Below are 23,660 nucleotides of genomic sequence, written 5' to 3'. Positions count from 1 at the left end.
TCAAGATGTCATTGGGATCGGGCCTCATGTTGAATAACCACTTTTTAGACCCTCAGAGTGACCAAAATTGCCATTTTTACAGAGTTTCCGCTTACTCAAAAGCTTCAATTTTGACCAATTTCAGGCACAGAAATGACTTTAAACACACTTTTTTTAGTTGAAAAAGTAATATTTCACATACAACCGTCATTTAAAGTCAAAAGATTAAATGTTAAAATTTCATCAATATTGACCATTTTTTGAACGTTCGACAGGTCCGGGGTCATCGTTTTTCATCAGAAAATTGATTTTTTGGACTCTACCAAAAATGATTCAAAATGTCATTTGGATCGGGACTCATGTTGAAAAACCACTTTTTAAACCCTCACAGTGACCAAAATTGCCATTTTTACAGAGTTTTCGCTTACTCAAAAGATTCAATTTTGACCAATTTCAGGCACAGAAATGACTTTAAACACACTTTTTTTAGTTGAAAAAGTAATATTTCACATCCAACCGTCATTTAAAGTCAAAAGATTCAATGTTAAAATTTCATCAATATTGACCATTTTTTGAACGTTCGACAGGTCCGGTGTCATCGTTTTTCATCAGAAAATTGATTTTTTTGGACTCTACCAAAAATGATTCAAAATGTCATTTGGATCGGGCCTCATGTTGAATAACCACTTTTTAGACCCTCACAGTGACCAAAATTGCCATTTTTACAGAGTTTTCGCTTACTAAAAAGCTTCAATTTTGACCAATTTCAGGCACAGAAATGACTTTAAACACACTTCTTTTAGTTGAAAAAGTAATATTTCACATCCAACCGTCATTTAAAGTCAAAAGATTAAATGTTAAAATTTCATCAATATTGACCACTTTTTGAACGTTCGACAGGTGGGGTCATCGTTTTTCATCAGAAAATTGATTTTTTGGACTCTACCAAAAATGATTCAAAATGTCATTGGGATCGGGCCTCATGTTGAATAACCACTTTTTAGACCCTCACAGTGACGAAAATTGCCAATTTTACAGAGTTTTCGCTTACTCAAAAGCTTTAATTTTGACCAATTTCAGGCACAGAAATGACTTTAAACACACTTTTTTTAGTTGAAAAAGTAATATTTCACATCCAACCGTCATTTAAAGTCAAAAGATTAAATGTTAAAATTTCATCAATATTTACCGTTTTTTGAACGTTCGACAGGTCCGGGGTCATCGTTTTTCATCAGAAAATTTATTTTTTGGACTCTACCAAAAATGATTCAAAATGTCATTGGGATCGGGCCTCATGTTGAATAACCACTTTTTAGACCCTCACAACGACCAAAATTGCCATTTTTACAGAGTTTTCGCTTACTCAAAAGCTTCAATTTTGACCAATTTCAGGCACAGAAATGACTTTAAACACACTTTTTTTAGTTGAAAAAGTAATATTTCACATCCAACCGTCATTTAAAGTCAAAAGATTAAATGTTAAAATTTCATCAATATTGACCATTTTTTGAACGTTTGACAGGTCCGGGGTCATCGTTTTTCATCAGAAAATTGATTTTTTGGACTCTACCAAAAATGATTCAAAATGTCATTGGGATCGGGCCTCATGTTGAATAACCACTTTTTAGACTCTCACAGTACCAAAATTGCCATTTTTACAGAGTTTCCGCTTACTCAAAAGCTTCAATTTTGACCAATTTCAGGCACAGAAATGACTTTAAACACACTTTTTTTAAGTTGAAAAAGTAATATTTCACATACAACCGTCATTTAAAGTCAAAAGATTAAATGTTAAAATTTCATCAATATTGACCATTTTTTTAACGTTCGACAGGTCCGGGGTCATCGTTTTTCATCAGAAAATTGATTTTTTGGACTCTACCAAAAATGATTCAAGATGTCATTGGGATCGGGCCTCATGTTGAATAACCACTTTTTAGACTCTCACAGTGACCAAAATTGCCATTTTTACAGAGTTTCCGCTTACTCAAAAGCTTCAATTTTGACCAATTTCAGGCACAGAAATGACTTTAAACACACTTTTTTTAGTTGAAAAAGTAATATTTCACATACAACCGTCATTTAAAGTCAAAAGATTAAATGTTAAAATTTCATCAATATTGACCATTTTTTGAACGTTCGACAGGTCCGGGGTCATCGTTTTTCATCAGAAAATTGATTTTTTGGACTCTACCAAAAATGATTCAAAATGTCATTGGGATTGGGCCTCATGTTGAATAACCACTTTTTAGACCCTCACAGTGACCAAAATTGCCATTTTTACAGAGTTTTCGCGTACTCAAAAGCTTCAATTTTGACCAATTTCAGGCACAGAAATGACTTTAAACACACTTATTTTAGTTGAAAAAGTAATAATTCACATCCAACCGTCATTTAAAGTCAAAAGATTAAATGTTAAAATTGCATTGTTTTTCATCAGAAAATTGATTTTTTGAACTCTACCAAAAATGATTCAAAATGTCATTTGGATCGGGCCTCATGTTGAATAACCACTTTTAAACCCTCACAGTGACCAAAATTGCCATTTTTACAGAGTTTTCGCTTACTCAAAAGCTTCAATTTTGACCAATTTCAGGCACAGAAATGACTTTAAACACACTTATTTTAGTTGAAAAAGTAATATTTCACATCCAACCATCATTTAAAGTCAAAAGAATAAATGTTAAAATTTCATCAATATTGACCATTTTTTGAACGTTCGACAGGTCCGGGGTTCATCGTTTTTCATCAGAAAATTGATTTTTTGGACTCTACCAAAAATGATTCAAAATGTCATTGGGATCGGGCCTCATGTTGAATAACCACTTTTTAGACCCTCACAATGACCAAAATTGCCATTTTTACAGAGTTTTCGCTTACTCAAAAGCTTCAATTTTGACCAATTTCAGGCACAGAAATGACTTTAAACACACTTTTTTTAGTTGAAAAAGTAATATTTCACATCCAACCGTCATTTAAAGTCAAAAGATTAAATGTTAAAATTTCATCAATATTGACCATTTTTTGAACGTTTGACAGGTCCGGGGTCATCGTTTTTCATCAGAAAATTGATTTTTTGGACTCTACCAAAAATGATTCAAAATGTCATTGGGATCGGGCCTCATGTTGAATAACCACTTTTTAGACTCTCACAGTGACCAAAATTGCCATTGCCATTTTTACAGAGTTTCCGCTTACTCAAAAGCTTCAATTTTGACCAATTTCAGGCACAGAAATGACTTTAAACACACTTTTTTTAGTTGAAAAAGTAATATTTCACATCCAACCGTCATTTAAAGTCAAAAGATTAAATGTTAAAATTTCATCAATATTGACAATTTTTTGAACGTTTGACAGGTCCGGGGTCATCGTTTTTCATCAGAAAATTGATTTTTTGGACTCTACCAAAAATGATTCAAAATGTCATTGGGATCGGGACTCATGTTGAATAACCACTTTTTAGACCCTCACAGTGACCAAAATTGCCATTTTTACAGAGTTTTCGCTTACTCAAAAGCTTCAATTTTGACCAATTTCAGGCACAGAAATGACTTTAAACACACTTTTTTTAGTTGAAAAAGTAATATTTCACATCCAACCGTCATTTAAAGTCAAAAGATTAAATGTTAAAATTTCATCAATATTGACCACTTTTTTGAACGTTCGACAGGTCCGGGGTCATCGTTTTTCATCAGAAAATTGATTTTTTGGACTCTACAAAAAATGATTCAAAATGTCATTGGGATCGGGCCTCATGTTGAAAAACTACTTTTTAGACCCTCACAGTGACCAAAATTGCCATTTTTCAGAGTTTTCGCTTACTCAAAAGCTTCAATTTTGACCAATTTCAGGCACAGAAATGACTTTAAACACACTTTTTTTAGTTGAAAAAGTAATATTTCACATCCAACCGTCATTTAAAGTCAAAAGATTAAATGTTAAAATTTCATCAATATTGACCATTTTTTGAACGTTCGACAGGTCGTCGTTTTTCATCAGAAAATTGATTTTTTGGACTCTACCAAAAATGATTCAAAATGTCATTTGGATCGGGCCTCATGTTGAATAACCACTTTTTAGACCCTCACAGTGACCAAAATTGCCATTTTTACAGAGTTTCCGCTTACTCAAAAGCTTCAATTTCGACCAATTTCAGGCACAGAAATGACTTTAAACACACTTTTTTTAGTTGAAAAAGTAATATTTCACATACAACCGTCATTTAAAGTCAAAAGATTAAATGTTAAAATTTCATCAATATTGACCATTTTTTGAACGTTCGACAGGTCCGGGGTCATCGTTTTTCATCAGAAAATTGATTTTTTGGACTCTACCAAAAATGATTCAAGATGTCATTGGGATCGGGCCTCATGTTGAATAACCACTTTTTAGACTCTCACAGTGACCAAAATTGCCATTTTTACAGAGTTTCCGCTTACTCAAAAGCTTCAATTTTGACCAATTTCAGGCACAGAAATGACTTTAAACACACTTATTTTAGTTGAAAAAGTAATATTTCACATCCAACCGTCATTTAAAGTCAAAAGAATAAATGTTAAAATTTCATCAATATTGACCATTTTTTGAACGTTCGACAGGTCATCGTTTTTCATCAGAAAATTGATTTTTTGGACTCTACCAAAAATGATTCAAAATGTCATTGGGATCGGGCCTCATGTTGAATAACCACTTTTTAGACCCTCACAATGACCAAAATTGCCATTTTTCCAGAGTTTTCGCTTACTCAAAAGCTTCAATTTTGACCAATTTCAGGCACAGAAATGACTTTAAACACACTTTTTTTAGTTGAAAAAGTAATATTTCACATCCAACCGTCATTTAAAGTCAAAAGATTAAATGTTAAAATTTCATCAATATTTACCGTTTTTTGAACGTTCAACAGGTCCGGGGTCATCGTTTTTCATCAGAAAATTGATTTTTTGGACTCTACCAAAAATGATTCAAAATGTCATTGGGATCGGGCCTCATGTTGAATAACCACTTTTTAGACCCTCACAATGACCAAAATTGCCATTTTTACAGAGTTTTCGCTTACTCAAAAGCTTCAATTTTGACCAATTTCAGGCACAGAAATGACTTTAAACACACTTTTTTTAGTTGAAAAAGTAATATTTCACATCCAACCGTCATTTAAAGTCAAAAGATTAAATGTTAAAATTTCATCAATATTGACAATTTTTTGAACGTTTGACAGGTCCGGGGTCATCGTTTTTCATCAGAAAATTGATTTTTTGGACTCTACCAAAAATGATTCAAAATGTCATTGGGATCGGGACTCATGTTGAATAACCACTTTTTAGACCCTCACAGTGACCAAAATTGCCATTTTTACAGAGTTTTCGCTTACTCAAAAGCTTCAATTTTGACCAATTTCAGGCACAGAAATGACTTTAAACACACTTTTTTTAGTTGAAAAAGTAATATTTCACATCCAACCGTCATTTAAAGTCAAAAGATTAAATGTTAAAATTTCATCAATATTGACCACTTTTTTGAACGTTCGACAGGTCCGGGGTCATCGTTTTTCATCAGAAAATTGATTTTTTGGACTCTACAAAAAATGATTCAAAATGTCATTGGGATCGGGCCTCATGTTGAAAAACTACTTTTTAGACCCTCACAGTGACCAAAATTGCCATTTTTCAGAGTTTTCGCTTACTCAAAAGCTTCAATTTTGACCAATTTCAGGCACAGAAATGACTTTAAACACACTTTTTTTAGTTGAAAAAGTAATATTTCACATCCAACCGTCATTTAAAGTCAAAAGATTAAATGTTAAAATTTCATCAATATTGACCATTTTTTGAACGTTCGACAGGTCGTCGTTTTTCATCAGAAAATTGATTTTTTGGACTCTACCAAAAATGATTCAAAATGTCATTTGGATCGGGCCTCATGTTGAATAACCACTTTTTAGACCCTCACAGTGACCAAAATTGCCATTTTTACAGAGTTTCCGCTTACTCAAAAGCTTCAATTTTGACCAATTTCAGGCACAGAAATGACTTTAAACACACTTTTTTTAGTTGAAAAAGTAATATTTCACATACAACCGTCATTTAAAGTCAAAAGATTAAATGTTAAAATTTCATCAATATTGACCATTTTTTGAACGTTCGACAGGTCCGGGGTCATCGTTTTTCATCAGAAAATTGATTTTTTGGACTCTACCAAAAATGATTCAAGATGTCATTGGGATCGGGCCTCATGTTGAATAACCACTTTTTAGACTCTCACAGTGACCAAAATTGCCATTTTTACAGAGTTTCCGCTTACTCAAAAGCTTCAATTTTGACCAATTTCAGGCACAGTAATGACTTTAAACACACTTATTTTAGTTGAAAAAGTAATATTTCACATCCAACCGTCATTTAAAGTCAAAAGAATAAATGTTAAAATTTCATCAATATTGACCATTTTTTGAACGTTCGACAGGTCATCGTTTTTCATCAGAAAATAGATTTTTTGGACTCTACCAAAAATGATTCAAAATGTCATTGGGATCGGGCCTCATGTTGAATAACCACTTTTTAGACCCTCACAATGACCAAAATTGCCATTTTTCCAGAGTTTTCGCTTACTCAAAAGCTTCAATTTTGACCAATTTCAGGCACAGAAATGACTTTAAACACACTTTTTTTAGTTGAAAAAGTAATATTTCACATCCAACCGTCATTTAAAGTCAAAAGATTAAATGTTAAAATTTCATCAATATTTACCGTTTTTTGAACGTTCGACAGGTCCGGGGTCATCGTTTTTCATCAGAAAATTGATTTTTTGGACTCTACCAAAAATGATTCAAAATGTCATTGGGATCGGGCCTCATGTTGAATAACCACTTTTTAGACCCTCACAATGACCAAAATTGCCATTTTTACAGAGTTTTCGCTTACTCAAAAGCTTCAATTTTGACCAATTTCAGGCACAGAAATGACTTTAAACACACTTTTTTTAGTTGAAAAAGTAATATTTCACATCCAACCGTCATTTAAAGTCAAAAGATTAAATGTTAAAATTTCATCAATATTGACAATTTTTTGAACGTTTGACAGGTCCGGGGTCATCGTTTTTCATCAGAAAATTGATTTTTTGGACTCTACCAAAAATGATTCAAAATGTCATTGGGATCGGGACTCATGTTGAATAACCACTTTTTAGACCCTCACAGTGACCAAAATTGCCATTTTTACAGAGTTTTCGCTTACTCAAAAGCTTCAATTTTGACCAATTTCAGGCACAGAAATGACTTTAAACACACTTTTTTTAGTTGAAAAAGTAATATTTCACATCCAACCGTCATTTAAAGTCAAAAGATTAAATGTTAAAATTTCCTCAATATTGACCACTTTTTTGAACGTTCGACAGGTCCGGGGTCATCGTTTTTCATCAGAAAATTGATTTTTTGGACTCTACAAAAAATGATTCAAAATGTCATTGGGATCGGGCCTCATGTTGAAAAACTACTTTTTAGACCCTCACAGTGACCAAAATTGCCATTTTTCAGAGTTTTCGCTTACTCAAAAGCTTCAATTTTGACCAATTTCAGGCACAGAAATGACTTTAAACACACTTTTTTTAGTTGAAAAAGTAATATTTCACATCCAACCGTCATTTAAAGTCAAAAGATTAAATGTTAAAATTTCATCAATATTGACCATTTTTTGAACGTTCGACAGGTCGTCGTTTTTCATCAGAAAATTGATTTTTTGGACTCTACCAAAAATGATTCAAAATGTCATTTGGATCGGGCCTCATGTTGAATAACCACTTTTTAAACCCTTACAGTGACCAAAATTGCCATTTTTACAGAGTTTTCGCTTACTCAAAAGCTTCAATTTTGACCAATTTCAGGCACAGAAATGACTTTAAACACACTTATTTCAGTTGAAAAAGTAATATTTCACATCCAACCGTCATTTAAAGTCAAAAGATTAAATATTAAAATTTCATCAATATTGACCATTTTTTGAACGTTCGACAGGTCCGGGGTCATCGTTTTTCATCAGAAAATTGATTTTTTGGACTCTACCAAAAATGATTCAAAATATCATTGGGATCGGGCCTCATGTTGAATAACTACTTTTTAGACCCTCACAGTGACCAAAATTGCCATTTTTACAGAGTTTTCACTTACTCAAAAGCTTCAATTTTGACCAATTTCAGGCACAGAAATGACTTTAAACACACTTATTTTAGTTGAAAAAGTAATAACTCATATTCAACCGTCATTTAAAGTCAAAAGATTAAATGTTAAAATGTCATCAATATTGACCATTTTTTGAACGTTCGACAGGTCCGGGGTCATCGTTTTTCATCAGAAAATTGATTTTTTGGACTCTACCAAAAATGATTCAAAATGTCATTGGGATCGGGCCTCATGTTGAATAACCACTTTTTAGACCCTCACAGTGACCAAAATTGCCATTTTTACAGAGTTTCCGCTTCCTCAAAAGCTTCAATTTTGACCAATTTCAGGCACAGAAATGACTTTAAACACACTTTTTTTAGTTGAAAAAGTAATATTTCACATACAACCGTCATTTAAAGTCAAAAGATTAAATGTTAAAATTTCATCAATATTGACCATTTTTTGAACGTTCGACAGGTCCGGGGTCATCGTTTTTCATCAGAAAATTGATTTTTTGGACTCTACCAAAAATGATTCAAGATGTCATTGGGATCGGGCCTCATGTTGAATAACCACTTTTTAGACTCTCACAGTGACCAAAATTGCCATTTTTACAGAGTTTCCGCTTACTCAAAAGCTTCAATTTTGACCAATTTCAGGCACAGAAATGACTTTAAACACACTTATTTTAGTTGAAAAAGTAATATTTCACATCCAACCGTCATTTAAAGTCAAAAGAATAAATGTTAAAATTTCATCAATATTGACCATTTTTTGAACGTTCGACAGGTCATCGTTTTTCATCAGAAAATTGATTTTTTGGACTCTACCAAAAATGATTCAAAATGTCATTGGGATCGGGCCTCATGTTGAATAACCACTTTTTAGACCCTCACAATGACCAAAATTGCCATTTTTCCAGAGTTTTCGCTTACTCAAAAGCTTCAATTTTGACCAATTTCAGGCACAGAAATGACTTTAAACACACTTTTTTTAGTTGAAAAAGTAATATTTCACATCCAACCGTCATTTAAAGTCAAAAGATTAAATGTTAAAATTTCATCAATATTGACCATTTTTTGAACGTTTGACAGGTCCGGGGTCATCGTTTTTCATCAGAAAATTGATTTTTTGGACTCTACCAAAAATGATTCAAAATGTCATTGGGATCGGGCCTCATGTTGAATAACCACTTTTTAGACTCTCACAGTGACCAAAATTGCCATTTTTACAGAGTTTCCGCTTACTCAAAAGCTTCAATTTTGACCAATTTCAGGCACAGAAATGACTTTAAACACACTTTTTTTAGTTGAAAAAGTAATATTTCACATACAACCGTCATTTAAAGTCAAAAGATTAAATGTTAAAATTTCATCAATATTGACCATTTTTTTAACGTTCGACAGGTCCGGGGTCATCGTTTTTCATCAGAAAATTGATTTTTTGGACTCTACCAAAAATGATTCAAGATGTCATTGGGATCGGGCCTCATGTTGAATAACCACTTTTTAGACTCTCACAGTGACCAAAATTGCCATTTTTACAGAGTTTCCGCTTACTCAAAAGCTTCAATTTTGACCAATTTCAGGCACAAAAATGACTTTAAACACACTTTTTTTAGTTGAAAAAATAATATTTCACATACAACCGTCATTTAAAGTCAAAAGATTAAATGTTAAAATTTCATCAATATTGACCATTTTTTGAACGTTCGACAGGTCCGGGGTCATCGTTTTTCATCAGAAAATTGATTTTTTGGACTCTACCAAAAATGATTCAAGATGTCATTGGGATCGGGCCTCATGTTGAATAACCACTTTTTAGACTCTCACAGTGACCAAAATTGCCATTTTTACAGAGTTTTCGCGTACTCAAAAGCTTCAATTTTGACCAATTTCAGGCACAGAAATGACTTTAAACACACTTATTTTAGTTGAAAAAGTAATAATTCACATCCAACCGTCATTTAAAGTCAAAAGATTAAATGTTAAAATTTCATTGTTTTTCATCAGAAAATTGATTTTTTGAACTCTACCAAAAATGATTCAAGATGTCATTGGGATCGGGCCTCATGTTGAATAACCACTTTTTAGACTCTCACAGTGACCAAAATTGCCATTTTTACAGAGTTTCCGCTTACTCAAAAGCTTCAATTTTGACCAATTTCAGGCACAGAAATGACTTTAAACACACTTTTTTTAGTTGAAAAAGTAATATTTCACATCCAACCGTCATTTAAAGTCAAAAGATTCAATGTTAAAATTTCATCAATATTGACAATTTTTTGAACGTTCGACAGGTCCGGGGTCATCGTTTTTCATCAGAAAATTGATTTTTTGGACTCTACCAAACCGATTCAAAATGTCATTGGGATCGGGCCTCATGTTGAATAACCACTTTTTAGACCCTCACAGTGACCAAAATTGCCATTTTTACAGAGTTTCCGCTTACTCAAAAGCTTCAATTTTGACCAATTTCAGGCACAGAAATGACTTTAAACACACTTTTTTTAGTTGAAAAAGTAATATTTCACATACAACCGTCATTTAAAGTCAAAAGATTAAATGTTAAAATTTCATCAATATTGACCATTTTTTGAACGTTCGACAGGTCCGGGGTCATCGTTTTTCATCAGAAAATTGATTTTTTGGACTCTACCAAAAATGATTCAAAATGTCATTTGGATCGGGACTCATGTTGAAAAACCACTTTTTAAACCCTCACAGTGACCAAAATTGCCATTTTTACAGAGTTTTCGCTTACTCAAAAGATTCAATTTTGACCAATTTCAGGCACAGAAATGACTTTAAACACACTTTTTTTAGTTGAAAAAGTAATATTTCACATCCAACCGTCATTTAAAGTCAAAAGATTCAATGTTAAAATTTCATCAATATTGACCATTTTTTGAACGTTCGACAGGTCCGGTGTCATCGTTTTTCATCAGAAAATTGATTTTTTTGGACTCTACCAAAAATGATTCAAAATGTCATTTGGATCGGGCCTCATGTTGAATAACCACTTTTTAGACCCTCACAGTGACCAAAATTGCCATTTTTACAGAGTTTTCGCTTACTAAAAAGCTTCAATTTTGACCAATTTCAGGCACAGAAATGACTTTAAACACACTTCTTTTAGTTGAAAAAGTAATATTTCACATCCAACCGTCATTTAAAGTCAAAAGATTAAATGTTAAAATTTCATCAATATTGACCACTTTTTGAACGTTCGACAGGTGGGGTCATCGTTTTTCATCAGAAAATTGATTTTTTGGACTCTACCAAAAATGATTCAAAATGTCATTGGGATCGGGCCTCATGTTGAATAACCACTTTTTAGACCCTCACAGTGACGAAAATTGCCAATTTTACAGAGTTTTCGCTTACTCAAAAGCTTTAATTTTGACCAATTTCAGGCACAGAAATGACTTTAAACACACTTTTTTTAGTTGAAAAAGTAATATTTCACATCCAACCGTCATTTAAAGTCAAAAGATTAAATGTTAAAATTTCATCAATATTGACCATTTTTTGAACGTTCGACAGGTCGTCGTTTTTCATCAGAAAATTGATTTTTTGGACTCTACCAAAAATGATTCAAAATGTCATTTGGATCGGGCCTCATGTTGAATAACCACTTTTTAAACCCTTACAGTGACCAAAATTGCCATTTTTACAGAGTTTTCGCTTACTCAAAAGCTTCAATTTTGACCAATTTCAGGCACAGAAATGACTTTAAACACACTTATTTCAGTTGAAAAAGTAATATTTCACATCCAACCGTCATTTAAAGTCAAAAGATTAAATATTAAAATTTCATCAATATTGACCATTTTTTGAACGTTCGACAGGTCCGGGGTCATCGTTTTTCATCAGAAAATTGATTTTTTGGACTCTACCAAAAATGATTCAAAATATCATTGGGATCGGGCCTCATGTTGAATAACTACTTTTTAGACCCTCACAGTGACCAAAATTGCCATTTTTACAGAGTTTTCACTTACTCAAAAGCTTCAATTTTGACCAATTTCAGGCACAGAAATGACTTTAAACACACTTATTTTAGTTGAAAAAGTAGTAACTCATATTCAACCGTCATTTAAAGTCAAAAGATTAAATGTTAAAATGTCATCAATATTGACCATTTTTTGAACGTTCGACAGGTCCGGGGTCATCGTTTTTCATCAGAAAATTGATTTTTTGGACTCTACCAAAAATGATTCAAAATGTCATTGGGATCGGGCCTCATGTTGAATAACCACTTTTTAGACCCTCACAGTGACCAAAATTGCCATTTTTACAGAGTTTCCGCTTCCTCAAAAGCTTCAATTTTGACCAATTTCAGGCACAGAAATGACTTTAAACACACTTTTTTTAGTTGAAAAAGTAATATTTCACATACAACCGTCATTTAAAGTCAAAAGATTAAATGTTAAAATTTCATCAATATTGACCATTTTTTGAACGTTCGACAGGTCCGGGGTCATCGTTTTTCATCAGAAAATTGATTTTTTGGACTCTACCAAAAATGATTCAAGATGTCATTGGGATCGGGCCTCATGTTGAATAACCACTTTTTAGACTCTCACAGTGACCAAAATTGCCATTTTTACAGAGTTTCCGCTTACTCAAAAGCTTCAATTTTGACCAATTTCAGGCACAGAAATGACTTTAAACACACTTATTTTAGTTGAAAAAGTAATATTTCACATCCAACCGTCATTTAAAGTCAAAAGAATAAATGTTAAAATTTCATCAATATTGACCATTTTTTGAACGTTCGACAGGTCATCGTTTTTCATCAGAAAATTGATTTTTTGGACTCTACCAAAAATGATTCAAAATGTCATTGGGATCGGGCCTCATGTTGAATAACCACTTTTTAGACCCTCACAATGACCAAAATTGCCATTTTTCCAGAGTTTTCGCTTACTCAAAAGCTTCAATTTTGACCAATTTCAGGCACAGAAATGACTTTAAACACACTTTTTTTAGTTGAAAAAGTAATATTTCACATCCAACCGTCATTTAAAGTCAAAAGATTAAATGTTAAAATTTCATCAATATTGACCATTTTTTGAACGTTTGACAGGTCCGGGGTCATCGTTTTTCATCAGAAAATTGATTTTTTGGACTCTACCAAAAATGATTCAAAATGTCATTGGGATCGGGCCTCATGTTGAATAACCACTTTTTAGACTCTCACAGTGACCAAAATTGCCATTTTTACAGAGTTTCCGCTTACTCAAAAGCTTCAATTTTGACCAATTTCAGGCACAGAAATGACTTTAAACACACTTTTTTTAGTTGAAAAAGTAATATTTCACATACAACCGTCATTTAAAGTCAAAAGATTAAATGTTAAAATTTCATCAATATTGACCATTTTTTTAACGTTCGACAGGTCCGGGGTCATCGTTTTTCATCAGAAAATTGATTTTATGGACTCTACCAAAAATGATTCAAAATGTCATTGGGATCGGGCCTCATGTTGAATAACCACTTTTTAGACTCTCACAGTGACCAAAATTGCCATTTTTACAGAGTTTCCGCTTACTCAAAAGCTTCAATTTTGACCAATTTCAGGCACAAAAATGACTTTAAACACACTTTTTTTAGTTGAAAAAATAATATTTCACATACAACCGTCATTTAAAGTCAAAAGATTAAATGTTAAAATTTCATCAATATTGACCATTTTTTGAACGTTCGACAGGTCCGGGGTCATCGTTTTTCATCAGAAAATTGATTTTTTGGACTCTACCAAAAATGATTCAAAATGTCATTGGGATTGGGCCTCATGTTGAATAACCACTTTTTAGACCATCACAGTGACCAAAATTGCCATTTTTACAGAGTTTTCGCGTACTCAAAAGCTTCAATTTTGACCAATTTCAGGCACAGAAATGACTTTAAACACACTTATTTTAGTTGAAAAAGTAATAATTCACATCCAACCGTCATTTAAAGTCAAAAGATTAAATGTTAAAATTTCATTGTTTTTCATCAGAAAATTGATTTTTTGAACTCTACCAAAAATGATTCAAGATGTCATTGGGATCGGGCCTCATGTTGAATAACCACTTTTTAGACTCTCACAGTGACCAAAATTGCCATTTTTACAGAGTTTCCGCTTACTCAAAAGCTTCAATTTTGACCAATTTCAGGCACAGAAATGACTTTAAACACACTTTTTTTAGTTGAAAAAGTAATATTTCACATCCAACCGTCATTTAAAGTCAAAAGATTCAATGTTAAAATTTCATCAATATTGACCATTTTTTGAACGTTCGACAGGTCCGGGGTCATCGTTTTTCATCAGAAAATTTATTTTTTGGACTCTACCAAACCATTTCAAAATGTCATTGGGATCGGGCCTCATGTTGAATAACCACTTTTTAGACCCTCACAGTGACGAAAATTGCCAATTTTACAGAGTTTTCGCTTACTCAAAAGCTTTAATTTTGACCAATTTCAGGCACAGAAATGACTTTAAACACACTTTTTTTAGTTGAAAAAGTAATATTTCACATCCAACCGTCATTTAAAGTCAAAAGATTAAATGTTAAAATTTCATCAATATTTACCGTTTTTTGAACGTTCGACAGGTCCGGGGTCATCGTTTTTCATCAGAAAATTTATTTTTTGGACTCTACCAAAAATGATTCAAAATGTCATTGGGATCGGGCCTCATGTTGAATAACCACTTTTTAGACCCTCACAATGACCAAAATTGCCATTTTTACAGAGTTTCCGCTTACTCAAAAGCTTCAATTTTGACCAATTTCAGGCACAGAAATGACTTTAAACACACTTTTTTTAGTTGAAAAAGTAATATTTCACATACAACCGTCATTTAAAGTCAAAAGATTAAATGTTAAAATTTCATCAATATTGACCACTTTTTGAACGTTCGACAGGTGGGGTCATCGTTTTTCATCAGAAAATTGATTTTTTGGACTCTACCAAAAATGATTCAAAATGTCATTGGGATCGGGCCTCATGTTGAATAACCACTTTTTAGACCCTCACAGTGACGAAAATTGCCAATTTTACAGAGTTTTCGCTTACTCAAAAGCTTTAATTTTGACCAATTTCAGGCACAGAAATGACTTTAAACACACTTTTTTTAGTTGAAAAAGTAATATTTCACATCCAACCGTCATTTAAAGTCAAAAGATTAAATGTTAAAATTTCATCAATATTTACCGTTTTTTGAACGTTCGACAGGTCCGGGGTCATCGTTTTTCATCAGAAAATTTATTTTTTGGACTCTACCAAAAATGATTCAAAATGTCATTGGGATCGGGCCTCATGTTGAATAACCACTTTTTAGACCCTCACAATGACCAAAATTGCCATTTTTACAGAGTTTCCGCTTACTCAAAAGCTTCAATTTTGACCAATTTCAGGCACAGAAATGACTTTAAACACACTTTTTTTAGTTGAAAAAGTAATATTTCACATACAACCGTCATTTAAAGTCAAAAGATTAAATGTTAAAATTTTATCAATATTGACCATTTTTTTAACGTTCGACAGGTCCGGGGTCATCGTTTTTCATCAGAAAATATATTTTTTGGACTCTACCAAAAATGATTCAAGATGTCATTGGGATCGGGCCTCATGTTGAATAACCACTTTTTAGACTCTCACAGTGACCAAAATTGCCATTTTTACAGAGTTTCCGCTTACTCAAAAGCTTCAATTTTGACCAATTTCAGGCACAGAAATGACTTTAAACACACTTTTTTTAGTTGAAAAAGTAATATTTCACATACAACCGTCATTTAAAGTCAAAAGATTAAATGTTAAAATTTCATCAATATTGACCATTTTTTGAAAGTTCGACAGGTCCGGGGTCATCGTTTTTCATCAGAAAATTGATTTTTTGGACTCTACCAAAAATGATTCAAAATGTCATTGGGATTGGGCCTCATGTTGAATAACCACTTTTTAGACCCTCACAGTGACCAAAATTGCCATTTTTACAGAGTTTTCGCGTACTCAAAAGCTTCAATTTTGACCAATTTCAGGCACAGAAATGACTTTAAACACACTTATTTTAGTTGAAAAAGTAATAATTCACATCCAACCGTCATTTAAAGTCAAAAGATTAAATGTTAAAATTTCATTGTTTTTCATCAGAAAATAGATTTTTTGAACTCTACCAAAAATGATTCAAAATGTCATTTGGATCGGGCCTCATGTTGAATAACCACTTTTAAACCCTCACAGTGACCAAAATTGCCATTTTTACAGAGTTTTCGCTTACTCAAAAGCTTCAATTTTGACCAATTTCAGGCACAGAAATGACTTTAAACACACTTATTTTAGTTGAAAAAGTAATATTTCACATCCAACCGTCATTTAAAGTCAAAAGAATAAATGTTAAAATTTCATCAATATTGACCATTTTTGGAACGTTCGACAGGTCCGGGGTTCATCGTTTTTCATCAGAAAATTGATTTTTTGGACTCTACCAAAAATGATTCAAAATGTCATTGGGATCGGGCCTCATGTTGAATAACCACTTTTTAGACCCTCACAATGACCAAAATTGCCATTTTTACAGAGTTTTTGCTTACTCAAAAGCTTCAATTTTGACCAATTTCAAGCACAGAAATGACTTTAAACACACTTTTTTTAGTTGAAAAAGTAATATTTCACATCCAACCGTCATTTAAAGTCAAAAGATTAAATGTTAAAATTTCATCAATATTGACCATTTTTTGAACGTTTGACAGGTCCGGGGTCATCGTTTTTCATCAGAAAATTGATTTTTTGGACTCTACCAAAAATGATTCAAAATGTCATTGGGATCGGGCCTCATGTTGAATAACCACTTTTTAGACTCTCACAGTGACCAAAATTGCCATTTTTACAGAGTTTCCGCTTACTCAAAAGCTTCAATTTTGACCAATTTCAGGCACAGAAATGACTTTAAACACACTTTTTTTAGTTGAAAAAGTAATATTTCACATACAACCGTCATTTAAAGTCAAAAGATTAAATGTTAAAATTTCATCAATATTGACCATTTTTTTAACGTTCGACAGGTCCGGGGTCATCGTTTTTCATCAGAAAATTGATTTTTTGGACTCTACCAAAAATGATTCAAGATGTCATTGGGATCGGGCCTCATGTTGAATAACCACTTTTTAGACTCTCACAGTGACCAAAATTGCCATTTTTACAGAGTTTCCGCTTACTCAAAAGCTTCAATTTTGACCAATTTCAGGCACAAAAATGACTTTAAACACACTTTTTTTAGTTGAAAAAATAATATTTCACATACAACCGTCATTTAAAGTCAAAAGATTAAATGTTAAAATTTCATCAATATTGACCATTTTTTGAACGTTCGACAGGTCCGGGGTCATCGTTTTTCATCAGAAAATTGATTTTTTGGACTCTACCAAAAATGATTCAAAATGTCATTGGGATTGGGCCTCATGTTGAATAACCACTTTTTAGACCCTCACAGTGACCAAAATTGCCATTTTTACAGAGTTTTCGCGTACTCAAAAGCTTCAATTTTGACCAATTTCAGGCACAGAAATGACTTTAAACACACTTATTTTAGTTGAAAAAGTAATAATTCACATCCAACCGTCATTTAAAGTCAAAAGATTAAATGTTAAAATTTCATTGTTTTTCATCAGAAAATTGATTTTTTGAACTCTACCAAAAATGATTCAAAATGTCATTTGGATCGGGCCTCATGTTGAATAACCACTTTTAAACCCTCACAGTGACCAAAATTGCCATTTTTACAGAGTTTCCGCTTACTCAAAAGCTTCAATTTTGACCAATTTCAGGCACAGAAATGACTTTAAACACACTTTTTTTAGTTGAAAAAGTAATATTTCACATCCAACCGTCATTTAAAGTCAAAAGATTAAATGTTAAAATTTCATCAATATTGACCATTTTTTGAACGTTTGACAGGTCCGGGGTCATCGTTTTTCATCAGAAAATTGATTTTTTGGACTCTACCAAAAATGATTCAAAATGTCATTGGGATCGGGCCTCATGTTGAATAACCACTTTTTAGACTCTCACAGTGACCAAAATTGCCATTTTTACAGAGTTTCCGCTTACTCAAAAGCTTCAATTTTGACCAATTTCAGGCACAGAAATGACTTTAAACACACTTTTTTTAGTTGAAAAAGTAATATTTCACATACAACCGTCATTTAAAGTCAAAAGATTAAATGTTAAAATTTCATCAATATTGACCATTTTTTTAACGTTCGACAGGTCCGGGGTCATCGTTTTTCATCAGAAAATTGATTTTTTGGACTCTACCAAAAATGATTCAAGATGTCATTGGGATCGGGCCTCATGTTGAATAACCACTTTTTAGACTCTCACAGTGACCAAAATTGCCATTTTTACAGAGTTTCCGCTTACTCAAAAGCTTCAATTTTGACCAATTTCAGGCACAAAAATGACTTTAAACACACTTTTTTTAGTTGAAAAAGTAATAATTCACATCCAACCGTCATTTAAAGTCAAAAGATTAAATGTTAAAATTTCATTGTTTTTCATCAGAAAATTGATTTTTTGAACTCTACCAAAAATGATTCAAAATGTCATTTGGATCGGGCCTCATGTTGAATAACCACTTTTAAACCCTCACAGTGACCAAAATTGCCATTTTTACAGAGTTTTCACTTACTCAAAAGCTTCAATTTTGACCAATTTCAGGCACAGAAATGACTTTAAACACACTTATTTTAGTTGAAAAAGTAATAATTCACATCCAACCGTCATTTAAAGTCAAAAGATTAAATGTTAAAATTTCATCAATATTGACCATTTTTTGAACATTCGACAGGTCCGGGGTCATCGTTTTTCATCAGAAAATTGATTTTTTGGACTCTACCAAAAATGATTCAAAATGTCATTGGGATCGGGCCTCATGTTGAATAACCACTTTTTAGACCCTCACAGTGACCAAAATTGCCATTTTTACAGAGTTTCCGCTTACTCAAAAGCTTCAATTTTGACCAATTTCAGGCACAGAAATGACTTTAAACACACTTTTTTTAGTTGAAAAAGTAATATTTCACATCCAACCGTCATTTAAAGTCAAAAGATTAAATGTTAAAATTTTATCAATATTGACCATTTTTTTAACGTTCGACAGGTCCGGGGTCATCGTTTTTCATCAGAAAATATATTTTTTGGACTCTACCAAAAATGATTCAAGATGTCATTGGGATCGGGCCTCATGTTGAATAACCACTTTTTAGACTCTCACAGTGACCAAAATTGCCATTTTTACAGAGTTTCCGCTTACTCAAAAGCTTCAATTTTGACCAATTTCAGGCACAGAAATGACTTTAAACACACTTTTTTTAGTTGAAAAAGTAATATTTCACATACAACCGTCATTTAAAGTCAAAAGATTAAATGTTAAAATTTCATCAATATTGACCATTTTTTGAAAGTTCGACAGGTCCGGGGTCATCGTTTTTCATCAGAAAATTGATTTTTTGGACTCTACCAAAAATGATTCAAAATGTCATTGGGATTGGGCCTCATGTTGAATAACCACTTTTTAGACCCTCACAGTGACCAAAATTGCCATTTTTACAGAGTTTTCGCGTACTCAAAAGCTTCAATTTTGACCAATTTCAGGCACAGAAATGACTTTAAACACACTTATTTTAGTTGAAAAAGTAATAATTCACATCCAACCGTCATTTAAAGTCAAAAGATTAAATGTTAAAATTTCATTGTTTTTCATCAGAAAATAGATTTTTTGAACTCTACCAAAAATGATTCAAAATGTCATTTGGATCGGGCCTCATGTTGAATAACCACTTTTAAACCCTCACAGTGACCAAAATTGCCATTTTTACAGAGTTTTCGCTTACTCAAAAGCTTCAATTTTGACCAATTTCAGGCACAGAAATGACTTTAAACACACTTATTTTAGTTGAAAAAGTAATATTTCACATCCAACCGTCATTTAAAGTCAAAAGAATAAATGTTAAAATTTCATCAATATTGACCATTTTTTGAACGTTCGACAGGTCCGGGGTTCATCGTTTTTCATCAGAAAATTGATTTTTTGGACTCTACCAAAAATGATTCAAAATGTCATTGGGATCGGGCCTCATGTTGAATAACCACTTTTTAGACCCTCACAATGACCAAAATTGCCATTTTTACAGAGTTTTTGCTTACTCAAAAGCTTCAATTTTGACCAATTTCAAGCACAGAAATGACTTTAAACACACTTTTTTTAGTTGAAAAAGTAATATTTCACATCCAACCGTCATTTAAAGTCAAAAGATTAAATGTTAAAATTTCATCAATATTGACCATTTTTTGAACGTTTGACAGGTCCGGGGTCATCGTTTTTCATCAGAAAATTGATTTTTTGGACTCTACCAAAAATGATTCAAAATGTCATTGGGATCGGGCCTCATGTTGAATAACCACTTTTTAGACTCTCACAGTGACCAAAATTGCCATTTTTACAGAGTTTCCGCTTACTCAAAAGCTTCAATTTTGACCAATTTCAGGCACAGAAATGACTTTAAACACACTTTTTTTAGTTGAAAAAGTAATATTTCACATACAACCGTCATTTAAAGTCAAAAGATTAAATGTTAAAATTTCATCAATATTGACCATTTTTTTAACGTTCGACAGGTCCGGGGTCATCGTTTTTCATCAGAAAATTGATTTTTTGGACTCTACCAAAAATGATTCAAGATGTCATTGGGATCGGGCCTCATGTTGAATAACCACTTTTTAGACTCTCACAGTGACCAAAATTGCCATTTTTAGAGAGTTTCCGCTTACTCAAAAGCTTCAATTTTGACCAATTTCAGGCACAAAAATGACTTTAAACACACTTTTTTTAGTTGAAAAAATAATATTTCACATACAACCGTCATTTAAAGTCAAAAGATTAAATGTTAAAATTTCATCAATATTGACCATTTTTTGAACGTTCGACAGGTCCGGGGTCATCGTTTTTCATCAGAAAATTGATTTTTTGGACTCTACCAAAAATGATTCAAAATGTCATTGGGATTGGGCCTCATGTTGAATAACCACTTTTTAGACCCTCACAGTGACCAAAATTGCCATTTTTACAGAGTTTTCGCGTACTCAAAAGCTTCAATTTTGACCAATTTCAGGCACAGAAATGACTTTAAACACACTTATTTTAGTTGAAAAAGTAATAATTCACATCCAACCGTCATTTAAAGTCAAAAGATTAAATGTTAAAATTTCATTGTTTTTCATCAGAAAATTGATTTTTTGAACTCTACCAAAAATGATTCAAAATGTCATTTGGATCGGGCCTCATGTTGAATAACCACTTTTAAACCCTCACAGTGACCAAAATTGCCATTTTTACAGAGTTTTCACTTACTCAAAAGCTTCAATTTTGACCAATTTCAGGCACAGAAATGACTTTAAACACACTTATTTTAGTTGAAAAAGTAATAATTCACATCCAACCGTCATTTAAAGTCAAAAGATTAAATGTTAAAATTTCATCAATATTGACCATTTTTTGAACGTTCGACAGGTCCGGGGTCATCGTTTTTCATCAGAAAATTGATTTTTTGGACTCTACCAAAAATGGTTCAAAATGTCATTGGGATCGGGCCTCATGTTGAATAACCACTTTTTAGACCCTCACAGTGACCAAAATTGCCATTTTTACAGAGTTTCCGCTTACTCAAAAGCTTCAATTTTGACCAATTTCAGGCACAGAAATGACTTTAAACACACTTTTTTTAGTTGAAAAAGTAATATTTCACATCCAACCGTCATTTAAAGTCAAAAGATTAAATGTTAAAATTTCATCAATATTGACCATTTTTTGAACGTTTGACAGGTCCGGGGTCATCGTTTTTCATCAGAAAATTGATTTTTTGGACTCTACCAAAAATGATTCAAAATGTCATTGGGATTGGGCCTCATGTTGAATAACCACTTTTTAGACCCTCACAGTGACCAAAATTGCCAATTTTTACAGAGTTTTCGCTTACTCAAAAGCTTCAATTTTGACCAATTTCAGGCACAGAAATGACTTTAAACACACTTATTTTAGTTGAAAAAGTCATAATTCACATCCAACCGTCATTTAAAGTCAAAAGATTAAATGTTAAAATTTCATCGTTTTTCATCAGAAAATTGATTTTTTGAACTCTACCAAAAATGATTCAAAATGTCATTTGGATCGGGCCTCATGTTGAATAACCACTTTTAAACCCTCACAGTGACCAAAATTGCCATTTTTACAGAGTTTTCGCTTACTCAAAAGCTTCAATTTTGACCAATTTCAGGCACAGAAATGACTTTAAACACACTTATTTTAGTTGAAAAAGTAATATTTCACATCCAACCGTCATTTAAAGTCAAAAGAATAAATGTTAAAATTTCATCAATATTGACCATTTTTTGAACGTTCGACAGGTCATCGTTTTTCATCAGAAAATTGATTTTTTGGACTCTACCAAAAATGATTCAAAATGTCATTGGGATCGGGCCTCATGTTGAATAACCACTTTTTAGACCCTCACAATGACCAAAATTGCCATTTTTACAGAGTTTTCGCTTACTCAAAAGCTTCAATTTTGACCAATTTCAGGCACAGAAATGACTTTAAACACACTTTTTTTAGTTGAAAAAGTAATATTTCACATCCAACCGTCATTTAAAGTCAAAAGATTAAATGTTAAAATTTCATCAATATTGACCATTTTTTGAACGTTTGACAGGTCCGGGGTCATCGTTTTTCATCAGAAAATTGATTTTTTGGACTCTACCAAAAATGATTCAAAATGTCATTGGGATCGGGCCTCATGTTGAATAACCACTTTTTAGACTCTCACAGTGACCAAAATTGCCATTTTTACAGAGTTTCCGCTTACTCAAAAGCTTCAATTTTGACCAATTTCAGGCACAGAAATGACTTTAAACACACTTTTTTTAGTTGAAAAAGTAATATTTCACATACAACCGTCATTTAAAGTCAAAAGATTAAATGTTAAAATTTCATCAATATTGACCATTTTTTTAACGTTCGACAGGTCCGGGGTCATCGTTTTTCATCAGAAAATTGATTTTTTGGACTCTACCAAAAATGATTCAAGATGTCATTGGGATCGGGCCTCATGTTGAATAACCACTTTTTAGACTCTCACAGTGACCAAAATTGCCATTTTTACAGAGTTTCCGCTTACTCAAAAGCTTCAATTTTGACCAATTTCAGGCACAAAAATGACTTTAAACACACTTTTTTTAGTTGAAAAAATAATATTTCACATACAACCGTCATTTAAAGTCAAAAGATTAAATGTTAAAATTTCATCAATATTGACCATTTTTTGAACGTTCGACAGGTCCGGGGTCATCGTTTTTCATCAGAAAATTGATTTTTTGGACTCTACCAAAAATGATTCAAAATGTCATTGGGATTGGGCCTCATGTTGAATAACCACTTTTTAGACCCTCACACTGACCAAAATTGCCATTTTTACAGAGTTTTC

The sequence above is a fragment of the Lissotriton helveticus genome, chromosome 4_1 (assembly GCF_964261635.1).
Source record: "Lissotriton helveticus chromosome 4_1, aLisHel1.1, whole genome shotgun sequence".
Lineage (NCBI taxonomy): Eukaryota > Metazoa > Chordata > Amphibia > Caudata > Salamandridae > Lissotriton > Lissotriton helveticus.
Note: the sequence above shows the minus strand (reverse complement) of the source record.